Here is an 11,288-nt window from a genome sequence, read left to right on the forward strand (position 1 = left end):
TTTCTTCCAGCAGCTTTGGCAAGATTTGGAAAACTAGTCAAAAAAAGAACAAGAATTTTTTTTTCTTCATACCTGGGAGTGGGGAGGGATGGGGGAGAGCTGTTGTGGATGGAAGAGAAAGGAAACAAAGAGGGATGTGGGAAAGGAAGGAGGTAAAGGGATTGAGGGGAAAGGAGAGAGAGAGAGATAGATGGGAAAAACAGAGAAAGAGAGAGAAGATAAGAAAGGGGGTAGAGAGAGGAAAAGATATAAGGAAAGAGAAAGACAGAATTAGAGAGACTGGGAATATGAGAAAAAAAGAAAGACAAAAGGAGGAAGACAGTTTTGGTAATGAGGAAAGATATCACAGGGAAGAAAAATCAGGGATCAGCACCAATAACCTCCTTTATTCACTGAGGCAGCACCATTCAAGGACAAACTAATTCTCTATTTTGATTCAGTTTAAGGATCTTGTATTACATCTTTGTTAATGACTTCAAAGAGGGAGTAACCAGCGAACTAATTAAACTCACATATACTGTTAAATGGTTAGGTGTTGCTAATGTTGGTAAGGACAAAGCATACAGAGGTTAGAAAGGCAGACAAGAAATTACTTAATGAGAAAGCAACTTGAAAAGTAAAAGTACCACCTTAAGAAGAAAAATATGACAATAAATTAGTTATGACCACAACTAGGAAAATATAAGAAAATGAAATCAGCAGGATTTAATGGTGTCATGAAAAATTAAAACAATAACAACAAAAAGGAACATAAAAATGACCACATTAAAATAAGAGTTTTAGAAGTGCTTCTATTGAGAGTATTTAAATAGAAGTTAAAATCTTTTGTAAACGTTTGGATATTAACTTTATTTTTATTCTAGCACTGCAGTGCAAGAATCTATACATTTAAGTTTTATTCCCATTTCTGCCAATGTAACATAGGTTTTGATATTTAGCAATATAGGACCTCAGTTCCTTATGCTACAAAGTGAAAAAGAGCAGGTTAAATGATCTCTAATGTTTTTTAATTTTTTTTCTTATTCTGAGTTTAATTTCTGCATACATGTTCAGCATGTGCCTTTCTTTTTACATATGCCCATTCAGAAGTTTTAGAAAATGGGAAACAAAGATGGAAATATTTTATTAAGGAATGGTAAGAAAAATGAATAGTAAAGCTGGTGATAACTGAAGGGCATGATAACAAATATGTGGAGAACACTTTCAGATCAAGAGACAATAAAGAATTTAGGGAGTATCAGATAAAAATAAAAAAAAACAAATGTTTTTGTTTTTATTCGTTTTCTTCTTCCTTTGGGATTTCATTATCTCATAGTAAAAAAGATCATTGTTTTTTGAACTATAAATCTTGGCTTTAAATCCCTGGCATAACATTACTCATTGAATAACCTTTACCAAATGATCTTTCTGAGCCCCAGTTTCTTTATCTAAAGAAAGAAAAAAAAAACAAATTATACATTTATTATTTATTTTACATTGGTTCAGTTTAGTGAAATAATCTATGCACTTTGTAGTGATAATCCACTTTCCATTAGTGATATTTTAATTTATTTTTTTAACTAAATGCCTTTGTAACTAACTTCCAAGATATTTATTTATTTTTAAATAATTTCTATTTTTAAGAAAGTTATTATGGTTACATGATTCATGCTCTTACATTCCCTTCACCCCCTGACCTTCCCACCCCCGTAGCCAATGCACATTTCCCCTGGTTTTAACATGTGTCATCAATCAAGACTTATTTCCAAATTGTTAATAGTTCCCTTGGTGTGGTAGTTTTGAGTCTACATCCCCAATCATGTCCGCCTCAAACCATGTGTTCAAGCAGTTGCTTTTTTTCTGTGTTTCCTCTCCTGTAGTTCTTCCTCTGAATGTGGGAAGGCTTCTTTTCCATAAGTCCCTCAGAAATGTTATGGATCCTTGCATTCCTTTTAGTACAGAAGTCCATTACATTCTATTTTACTACAGGGTATTGGTCTCTGTGTACAATGTTTTTTTGGCACAGCTCCTTTCACGGTGCATCAATTCCTGGAGGTCTTTCCAGTTCACATGGAATTACTCCAGTTTATTATTCCTTTTAGTGCAATAATATTCCATCACCAGCATATACCACGGTTTGTTCAGCCATTCCCCAATAGAAGGGCATACTCTCGTTTTCCAGTTTTTTGCCACCACAAAAATCTCAGCTATAAATATTTTCATACAAGTCTGTTTATCTATGATATCTTTGGGGTACAGAACCAACAATGGTATTGCTGGATCAAAGGGCAGGCAATCTTTTATAGCCCTTTGAGTGTAGTTCCAAATTGCCAGCCAGAATGGTTGGATCAGTTCACCACTCCACCAGCAATGCATTAATATCCCAATTTGGCCACATCCCCTCCAACATTCATTACTCTTCCCTACTATCATTTAGCCAATCTACTAGGTGTGAGGTGATACCTCAGCATTGTTTTAATTTGCATTTCTCTAATTATTAGAGATTTAGAGCACCTTCTCATGTACTTATTGATAGTTTTGATTTCTTTATCTGAAAATTGCCTATTCATGTCCCTTGCCCATTTATTGATTGGGGAATGGCTTGATTTTTTATACAATTGATTTAACTCCTTCTATATTTGAGTAATTAGACCCCTGTCAGATTTTTTTGTTATAAAGAATATTACCCTTTTTGTTGTTTCCCTTCTGATTTTGGTTACATTGTTTTCATTTGTACAAAAGCTTTTTAATTTAGTATACTCAATTATCCCATTCACATTCAGAGCTATAATTATCAGTTGTGCATTCCCCAACATTTAAGTATCTTCTCCTAGTTCTACCCCTCCTTCTTAGGCTATTTCCTTTTAAACCAGTGATTTGTTTTAAACCAGTAACCCTTTTCCCCTCCCTTGATTTACTATCCTTTCTACCCCCTCCCTTGTTATTCCCCTCTTTTTATTTTTAAGGCCTAATGAATTCCCTCCCCCTTCTCCTCCCCTCCCTTTTTTGACCTCCCCAATCCCCTGCTCCCCTTGGTTTATCCCTTCTGACTTTCTCGGTAGGGATAGATCGAGTTCTATATGCCAATGTATATAGCTACTCTTCCCTCTCTGGGTTAATTCCACTGAGAGTAAGGTTTAAATATTACCTCGTAATGCTCTCTTCCTCTCCTTCTTATAATATTATTTGTCCCCTCCCCTTCCCATTCCCTCTTTGTGTGTAATAGAATATCCTATTTTTGTCATTCATTCAAATTTCTCTTGGTGCCATGTACTATTCACCCCCCCTCTTTTCCACTCAGCACCATATCATCTTAGACCATTTAGTACTCCAACCTCTCCCTGAGAATAATTCTTCTAATTACTATAATAGTGGATACACATAATATTCCTCCACATGGGAATATAAATAATTAGATCTTATTGAAGCCCTTAAAGAGGCAAATTTAAAATTAAGAGTTGTATTGCTTTCCTCTCTGTTTCTTATTTACCTTTTCATGTTTCTCTTGGTTTTTGTGGTTGGATATTGAACTTTACATTTATTCCTGGTCTTTTCTGTGCAGATACATGGAAATCTTCTATCTTGTTGAATGCCCATACTTTCTCCTGGAAGTATGTAGTCAGTTTTGATGGGTAGGTGATCCTTGGTTGTAGACTCAGTGCTCTTGCCTTTCTGAATATCATATTCCAAGCCTTGCAGTCTTGTAATATGGAGGCTGCAAGATCCTGTGTGAGCCTGATTGGTACTCATTGATATTTGAATTGTCTCTTTCTGGATTCTTATAAATTTTTCTTTTACTTGGAAGCTCTTGAATTTGGCTATTATATTCCTGGGGGTTGTCTTTTCAGGGTTTAGTGTAGAGGGCGATCTATGGATACTTTCAATGTCTATATAGCCCTCTTGTAGAACTTCAGGGCAATTTTGCTGAATAATTTCCTTTAGTATGGAGTCCAAATTTCTATTAATTTCTGCTTTTTCAGGAAGACCAATGATTCTCAAAATATCTCTGCTAGACATGTTTTCTTGATCTGTCAATTTCTCAGTGAGATATTTCATGTTTCCTTCTATTTTATCAGTCTTTCCACTTTGCTTTATTTGTTCTTGTTGTCTTGAGAGATCATTGGCTTCCACTTACCCAATTCTTGTCTTTAAAGACGGGTTTTCTTTCATATTCTTTTGATTTTCCTTTTCAATTTGGTCTGTCCTATTTTCCAGCTGTTTGATTTTGGTCTCCAATTTGCTTATCAATTCTTTTGATTTGGGGGCATCTTTTTCTAATTGCCCAATTCTAGGCTTTAAAGACTTTTTTTGGGCTATAATATTTTCATTTTCCTTTTGAATCGGGTCTGTTTGGTTCTTCAAGGCTTCCAGCTGGTCATTTCTGGTCTTCAATTTGCTCATCAATTCATTTGATTTCTGAGCCTCACTTTCTAATTGTGAAATTCTTCCTTTTAAACTGTTATTTTCTTGCCAGTTCTCTACCATCTTTCTCATAATCTCAGATTTGAACTCTTCAATAGCTTGTGACCAGTTTTCATTTTTTGGGGGAAGATTTGGATATGATTACTTGTTTGTTCTCCTCTGCTGTTTGCTCTGTTGTCTAGATTTTTTCCGTGCAAAAGTTTTCAAGTGTTAAAGATTTCTTCTTGATCTTTCTCTTCTAGGATTCTTACCTCTGGCTTGCCACCATTGAAAGCCACATGCCCTCTCAACTTTATCCTCACACCAAGGGTCTATCTGCGCTTGTTAGGCTCCTGAAGTCTCAGATCTAGTTGTTCTCAGCGTCAAGCCTCCTGGTGGTTCCCTTTCTTGTTCCTCTGCCTGAAGCTTCTTTAACAGTCTCACAGCACTGCTTCCACAGTCATACACCCCTCTGCACTGGGTCCCCACACACGATCCACACCTGAGCTCAGAATCCCTGTCTGCAGCTGAGACCATGTCTGAGCTCAGGGTCTGTGTTCAAAGTCCGCATGTTTTTTAGCCTCTTGGGGTCTTAAGTCTCTCTGCTCTCAGGAACAGGGTCTGGTGACCCTAAGTAGCTGCCAAGGACTTAATGGGTGCCCGAAATTTGCTCTAACTCTTGTGGGCTGGCTTTGGTCCTGTAGGTGGTATGGGGGGAGGGATTTGCTCAGCTAGCATTTTAGTAGAGCTATTTCACCCCCTTATAGGTAAAGAAATGTCCCCATCCTACGTACCTTCAATGCTTCACCCTGTTGTTCATTCATCTGGATTTGTTTTTATGTCCCCTTGAGGATCCTATATGTTTTGGTTAGGAGAGGTTAAGCAGCTGCTTTTTACTCTGCAGCCATCTTAACCCAGAAGCCCAATGCAAAAGACCCCTTCCAGGATATTTAAAAGCTCTCCGTATGGCCTTTAATTTTGTTGTTGCTGTAGTTTGGTTTTTTAGATTACACTTTACCTTTAGAAAAATGCATAAAATTGAATACAAAAAAGACTGAATTTTATTATTGAATGTAGTTGTGGTTATGTAGAAAAAAAAGGTTTATCATTCAAAATCTGACTTCATTTACAAATAAGATCTACCCTGACCATCACTGATCATTAGACATTTCTTTGTACAATCCACCAGATTTAGAGCAATATGCCTAAAGATTCTAAATATCTGGAGATATTATAATGATCTGGAAATGTAAACTAAATATTTTAACATTTTACTGTGGAAGGAGATTTGGTAATATATGTAGCATCATATATTACCTTTTTTCAAAATATCATTATTGGGAAATCATATTAGCTTGCCCTTCCAAATTATTTTTGTCATTAAGATATAGGCACAAAGATTTTTTTATTTGAAAAGAATTTATTGTACATTGGTATTTGATCACATTCCCAACTCTAAGTTTTACCCACCTTCTCCTTTTTGAGTCAGTTTCATAAAATCATAGAATCCTACAGATAGAAGGAACCTAAACTAATCAGCCTATACTTGAACAAGAATCCTGTCTACTGAATATTTACAACAATTATTTGATGACCTTTAGTCTTTAGGAACTAATTTCCTGAAGCAAACCACTCTACTTATAGAGAGCTATACAGTATCTGTTAAGGAATTTTTTCCTAATACACTAATTAATACTCCAATGGAGATTTACTAAAAGAAGATCTCATTGATGTGAGGATTCATCCAAATAATATAGATTACAACCCATTCTTCATGGATTCTCAATCCATCAGTATGTATCTTTTTTATTATTATAGAATTTCCTGAATAATACTGTAAATTATCCTATAGATAATTCTGAATTCCTATAGAATCTTGATGATGATTCCTATAGATCCATATCATCATTCTTTTAAAAAAACTGACTTCTTTACTGAGTCAGGTTTCCTGATCTTTGGGAAGAGTTTAATATCTATTCTTTAGTTAGTAAACAACTCCTCTTGGGGAGTTTGATTCTTGTGGAGCTTCATTTGATTTTGAAAATTTTTATATTTGCCTTTTCTCAATATGTATTTATACTTCAGTCTGTCTACTTTGTTAGAGTTAAATGAATAATTTCAAGTTCTTATTTTCCATAGAGTTTATTAATAATCACTTGAAATAAAGAAAGCAAATAGATAGACCTTTAAAGCCTATTTTCTAGCCTAAGTCTGACCATGTGTTGACCCCCCTGCACAATTCTCTATCTTTGCTCTTGTGCAGCATTCAGGGAAATAGAGAGAAAGACGAGTCTCCTCTCCTCTCACCCTTATCCTCAATATCTCACATGTCTCCCTGTGTGCTACATCCATGCCAGCATGCAAAATGGGATGCACCAGGTCAGCAATCCAGGAGGGAGGTGGGATGAAACTCCCTCTACACAATACCCTCTGTGATTCTATTGGGTGATGAGCATGTTGAAATCTCCCAGATTTACATGACTAATCTCCCTATTGAATCATTTCACATAACCAGCTTATACCTCAAAAGATTCTTCTGACTAGAGATGCATAACATATTGTACTTTACAAAGGGGAAATTACAGCAATTTGGGGATAAGTGGGGAAAAAAAGAGAAAAAAAATGATTGATAGATCCTTTGACAACATGCCACTTGGGAGCATTCCCCCTTGACCTAAGAGTGTAGAGAGCCATAAATAAACAGTTTAATCTGTAAATCCTATCAGATCCAAATATAGCTGATGATTATAACTAATTGATGACTCCTTTCATTATTAATAAATCATTTTAATTTAAAGAAAAGGGGGAAATATGTGGGAAGCCAATAAGAGAAACAGTCTCAAATAGATAAAAATCTGAGACTCATCTTTCAACTACTTTTCTGATTCATACCTTTCCTAATTGAAAAGCTTTAAGTTCCTAGCAAGCCAACAGTTAAGAGGTTAACAATTTATCTCCAAGCTTAAAGACAGAAATTAAGCAAAAGGCTGCTTGGACTCTGAATCTGTTTCTAGACACCTCTAGGTCAATAATGGACATTTAGACAAAACCTCCTCCAGCGGGGGCTATTCATCCCTGAGAAAGTATTCCCAGACTTAGCTTTTGATAGTGGGCCAGCCAAAATTCAGCCTTGGCCTTGTTCTATTTTGAAGTCAAATGAAATTTTTTGTGTTTTATATGACAAATTTGTAACTTCTGCACATCTATGAAGTTTCGGGGGGGTTCTTTTGTGTGAAATGAGTCTTGAAATATATATAATTATATATAATAAACTCCATGCTCCTTGAAACAGAGCTGGAAGCATGAGATAAAGGATCTTCTGTGTCCTTACTTCTTATCAACTAATCTGTTCTTATCAGAGATGATAAATAGATCAAATGAATCTTTGTCATTTAAAAGCCTTTGAAGTTCATGGATATTTGTCACAAGTTCTTCAGATCTATTTACATAAGAACAACAAGAATAATTAAAGGCACATGCACAACCCAATGAGACTGATCATGTCAAAGGCCAGCCAATTTTGCAAAACTGTTTTTGCTAAAGAGTCAATCTCTTCCTGTAAAAAAAAGTGGCTTTAGTGGTTTGGGAGATGGCTTGAGCTGTCTTGAGCCAATCTTTCAACCTCAGTTGAGAAATTTCTAATAGAAGCTATTATTGCCATCATTACAAAATTTTGTAGGAGAACCCACAAAAAACCTCTGTACTGCTGATGAAGAGGCTACTGAATTTAGTCTCGACCTTTTGAGTATAGAATGCCACCAAGAGCCTAGGTTTCTGACTATGGATTTGTCTATCCAGCCAATATAGTGATCATGCATGGATGTAGGTAAAATAACATAGGCTAAACCACAAGAACCATACCATCCTGGTGGAAGGTTAAAGTAAGTTGAAGAGTTACAAATATAGAACTGTCCAGGAATCACCAAGCTCCATGGGAAATCCTCCTTCCTCTGGGATGAGATTGTAATAGCCATAAAAGGCATATATTTATATGTCCCATCTATTGCATTTTTAAGCTGTACTATAGCTTAAAAATATGGAAGTGGGGAATGCAATAGTGCTGTTGCACTTCACTTTGTCTCCCATGCACCTACTACTACTCAATTAACCCTTACCTCTTGTTATACATAAGTCAAAGATAGGTGAATGATTAGTCAGATGTAGTGGTGCTCCTAGATATCTGAAAATTACTTCTGAAGACCCATTAAAATCATTTGAGATTTTTAGTTCATTAAATTCTTCAAAGGTCACTGATATTGGTTGTAACTATTTTGATGGAGTGCACCCATCATCATCAATGTGACAATTAACAAAGGGAAAAGGAGCAAAAGGCCATTTAGGCAACATGTGACCTTCTTGTCTTACAAGCTATGGTAAAGTCTCATTACTGTTGACTGGAATTGTTGCCCATATCAAGACAGAGTTTGATGGATTTGGCAACACACCCAGCATCCATAAAGATCTTTGACTTTGCCACAGAAAATAGTTTTTTTTTTTTTCCAATTTGTCTATGGCTTCTTATAATGATTTTATTTCTAGTCCAATCATAGAGGGTTACAAATAAAGACAGTAGCCCAAAAACAGTAACTAAAAGTGACATAGTGTACACAGAAACTGAAAGTGCAATGGAATACTTTAGGTTAGATTACTACGTGAGCTTAAAAGCAAAATGAAATCTTAAAACAAACAATCAGCAAATATAATAAATACAACAGGATACAGTCAATTAGTGTCAATAGAAGGTACCTGTTTTACATGTGAACAATGAATCCAAGAGTCCTTTTCTCCACTTTTGACAGCTGTTGGAGTGCTTAACAATACTTGAAATGGACCTTCCCAGGCAGGTTGAGTTCCTCCGGTGCACTGGAAGTTCTTTATGTACACCTTGTCTTCTGGATGTAGGTCATGGAGCAAATAGTCTAGAGGTCCTGTACTGCAGCTCCAAATTTGTGAAATTCTCACAATTTAACCTGTAAGTCCTATATTTAAGAAGCAATAGAAGTCTCCCCCCTAGTGATGATGTGTATCCAGGAAAAAAAGGCTTACCATGTATGGGGGGATGTCCAAAAAGCATCTCAAATGGTGAAATGTATAGATCTCCCTTAGGTCTACTAAGAAGATAAAACAAAGCTAAGTGGACAACTTCAGCTCATTTCAAGTGAGTCTCAGTGCACAATTTTCCAATCATATTTTAAGATCTCTATTCATTCTCTAAACTTGACCTGAGCTGTGTGGGTGACATGGAATTGAAGGGTGATCCCCAAATGAATAAATCTGAGACAAAACAAAATCAGTAAAATAGGTTCTCCTGTATGAATCAATTCGTGCTGGTAGGCCAAAGGGAGGGACAATCTCTTTTAAGAGCACCTTAGCAACAAAAGATACTGTGGCTTAGGTGCTAGTAAAGACGTACAGCCATCTAGTCAGCTAATCCACTATGAAGAGGAAAACATTATAATGTCCAACCTTAGGCATGGTAATGAAGTCAATTTGTTAATGCTCAAAAGGTGTATAAGCCAGAGGATGCTCACCAAAAGCCTTGCCTCAAACAGCATATTGACTGTATGCCTAGCAAATGGAATAGGCTACACACACTTTAGACTCTATGGCAGTTATACTAGGGGCTATCAATACCTTTTTTTTTTAACATTTATTAATATTCATTTTTAACATGGTTACATGATTCATGCTCCACCTTTCCCCTTCAACCCCCCCCCGCACCACCCCCACCCATGGCCTATGCGCATTTCCACTAGTTTTGTCATGTGTCCTTAATCAAGACCAATTTCCAAATTGTTGGTAGTTGCATTGGTGTGGTAGTTTCGAGTCCACACCCTCAATCATGTCCACCCCGACCCATGTGTTCAAGCAGTTGTTTTTCTTATATGTTTCCTCTCCTGCAGTCCTTCCTCTGAATGTGGGTAGCTTTCTTTACCATAAATCCCTCAGAATTGTCCTGGGTCATTGTATTGCTGCTGGTACAGAGGTCCATTACATTCAATTTTACCACAGTATATCAGTCTCTGTGTATAGAGTTCTTCTGGCTCTGCTCCTTTCGCTCTGCATCAGTTCCCGGAGGTCTCTCCAATTCACCTGGAACTTCTCCAGTTTATTATTCCTTTTAGCACAATAGTATTCCATTACCCGCATATACCACAGTTTGTTCAGCCATTCCCCAATTGAAGGACATACCCTCCTTTTCCAATTTGTTGCCACCACAAAAAGCGCAGCTATGAATATTTTCATACAAGTCTGTTTATCTATGATCTCTTTGGGGTACAAACCCAGCAATGGTATGGCTGGATCAAAGGGAAGGCATTCTTTTATAGCCCTTTGAGCATGATTCCAAATTGCCAGCCAGAATTGCTGGATCAGTTCACAGCTCCACCAGCAATGCATTAATGTCCCAATTTTTCCACATCCCCTCCAACATTCATTACTCTCCCCTTCTTTCATTTTAGCCAATCTGCTAGGTGTGAGGTGATACCTCAGAGTTGTTTTGATTTGCATTTCTCTAATTATTAGAGATTTGGAACACTTTCTCATGTGCTTATTGATACTTTTGATTTCTTTTCCTGAAAATTGCCTATTCATGTCTCTTGCCCATTTATCAATTGGGGAATGGCTTGATGTTTTAAACAATTGCTTTAACTCCTTGTATATTTGAGTGATTAGACCCCTGTCAGAGTTTTTCTTTATAAAGATTTTTTTCCCAATTTGTTGTTTCCCTTCTGATTTTGACTACATTGTTTTTGTTTGTACAAAAACTTTTTAGTTTAATATAATCAAAACCATTGAATTTACATTTTATAATTTTCTCTAACTCTTGCTTGGTTTTAACGTCTTTCCTTTCCCAGAGATCTGACAAGTATACTATTCTGTGTTCACTTAACATGTTTATAGTTTCC

The sequence above is a fragment of the Gracilinanus agilis genome, chromosome 6, assembly GCF_016433145.1.
Source record: "Gracilinanus agilis isolate LMUSP501 chromosome 6, AgileGrace, whole genome shotgun sequence".
Taxonomy (NCBI): Eukaryota; Metazoa; Chordata; class Mammalia; order Didelphimorphia; family Didelphidae; genus Gracilinanus; species Gracilinanus agilis.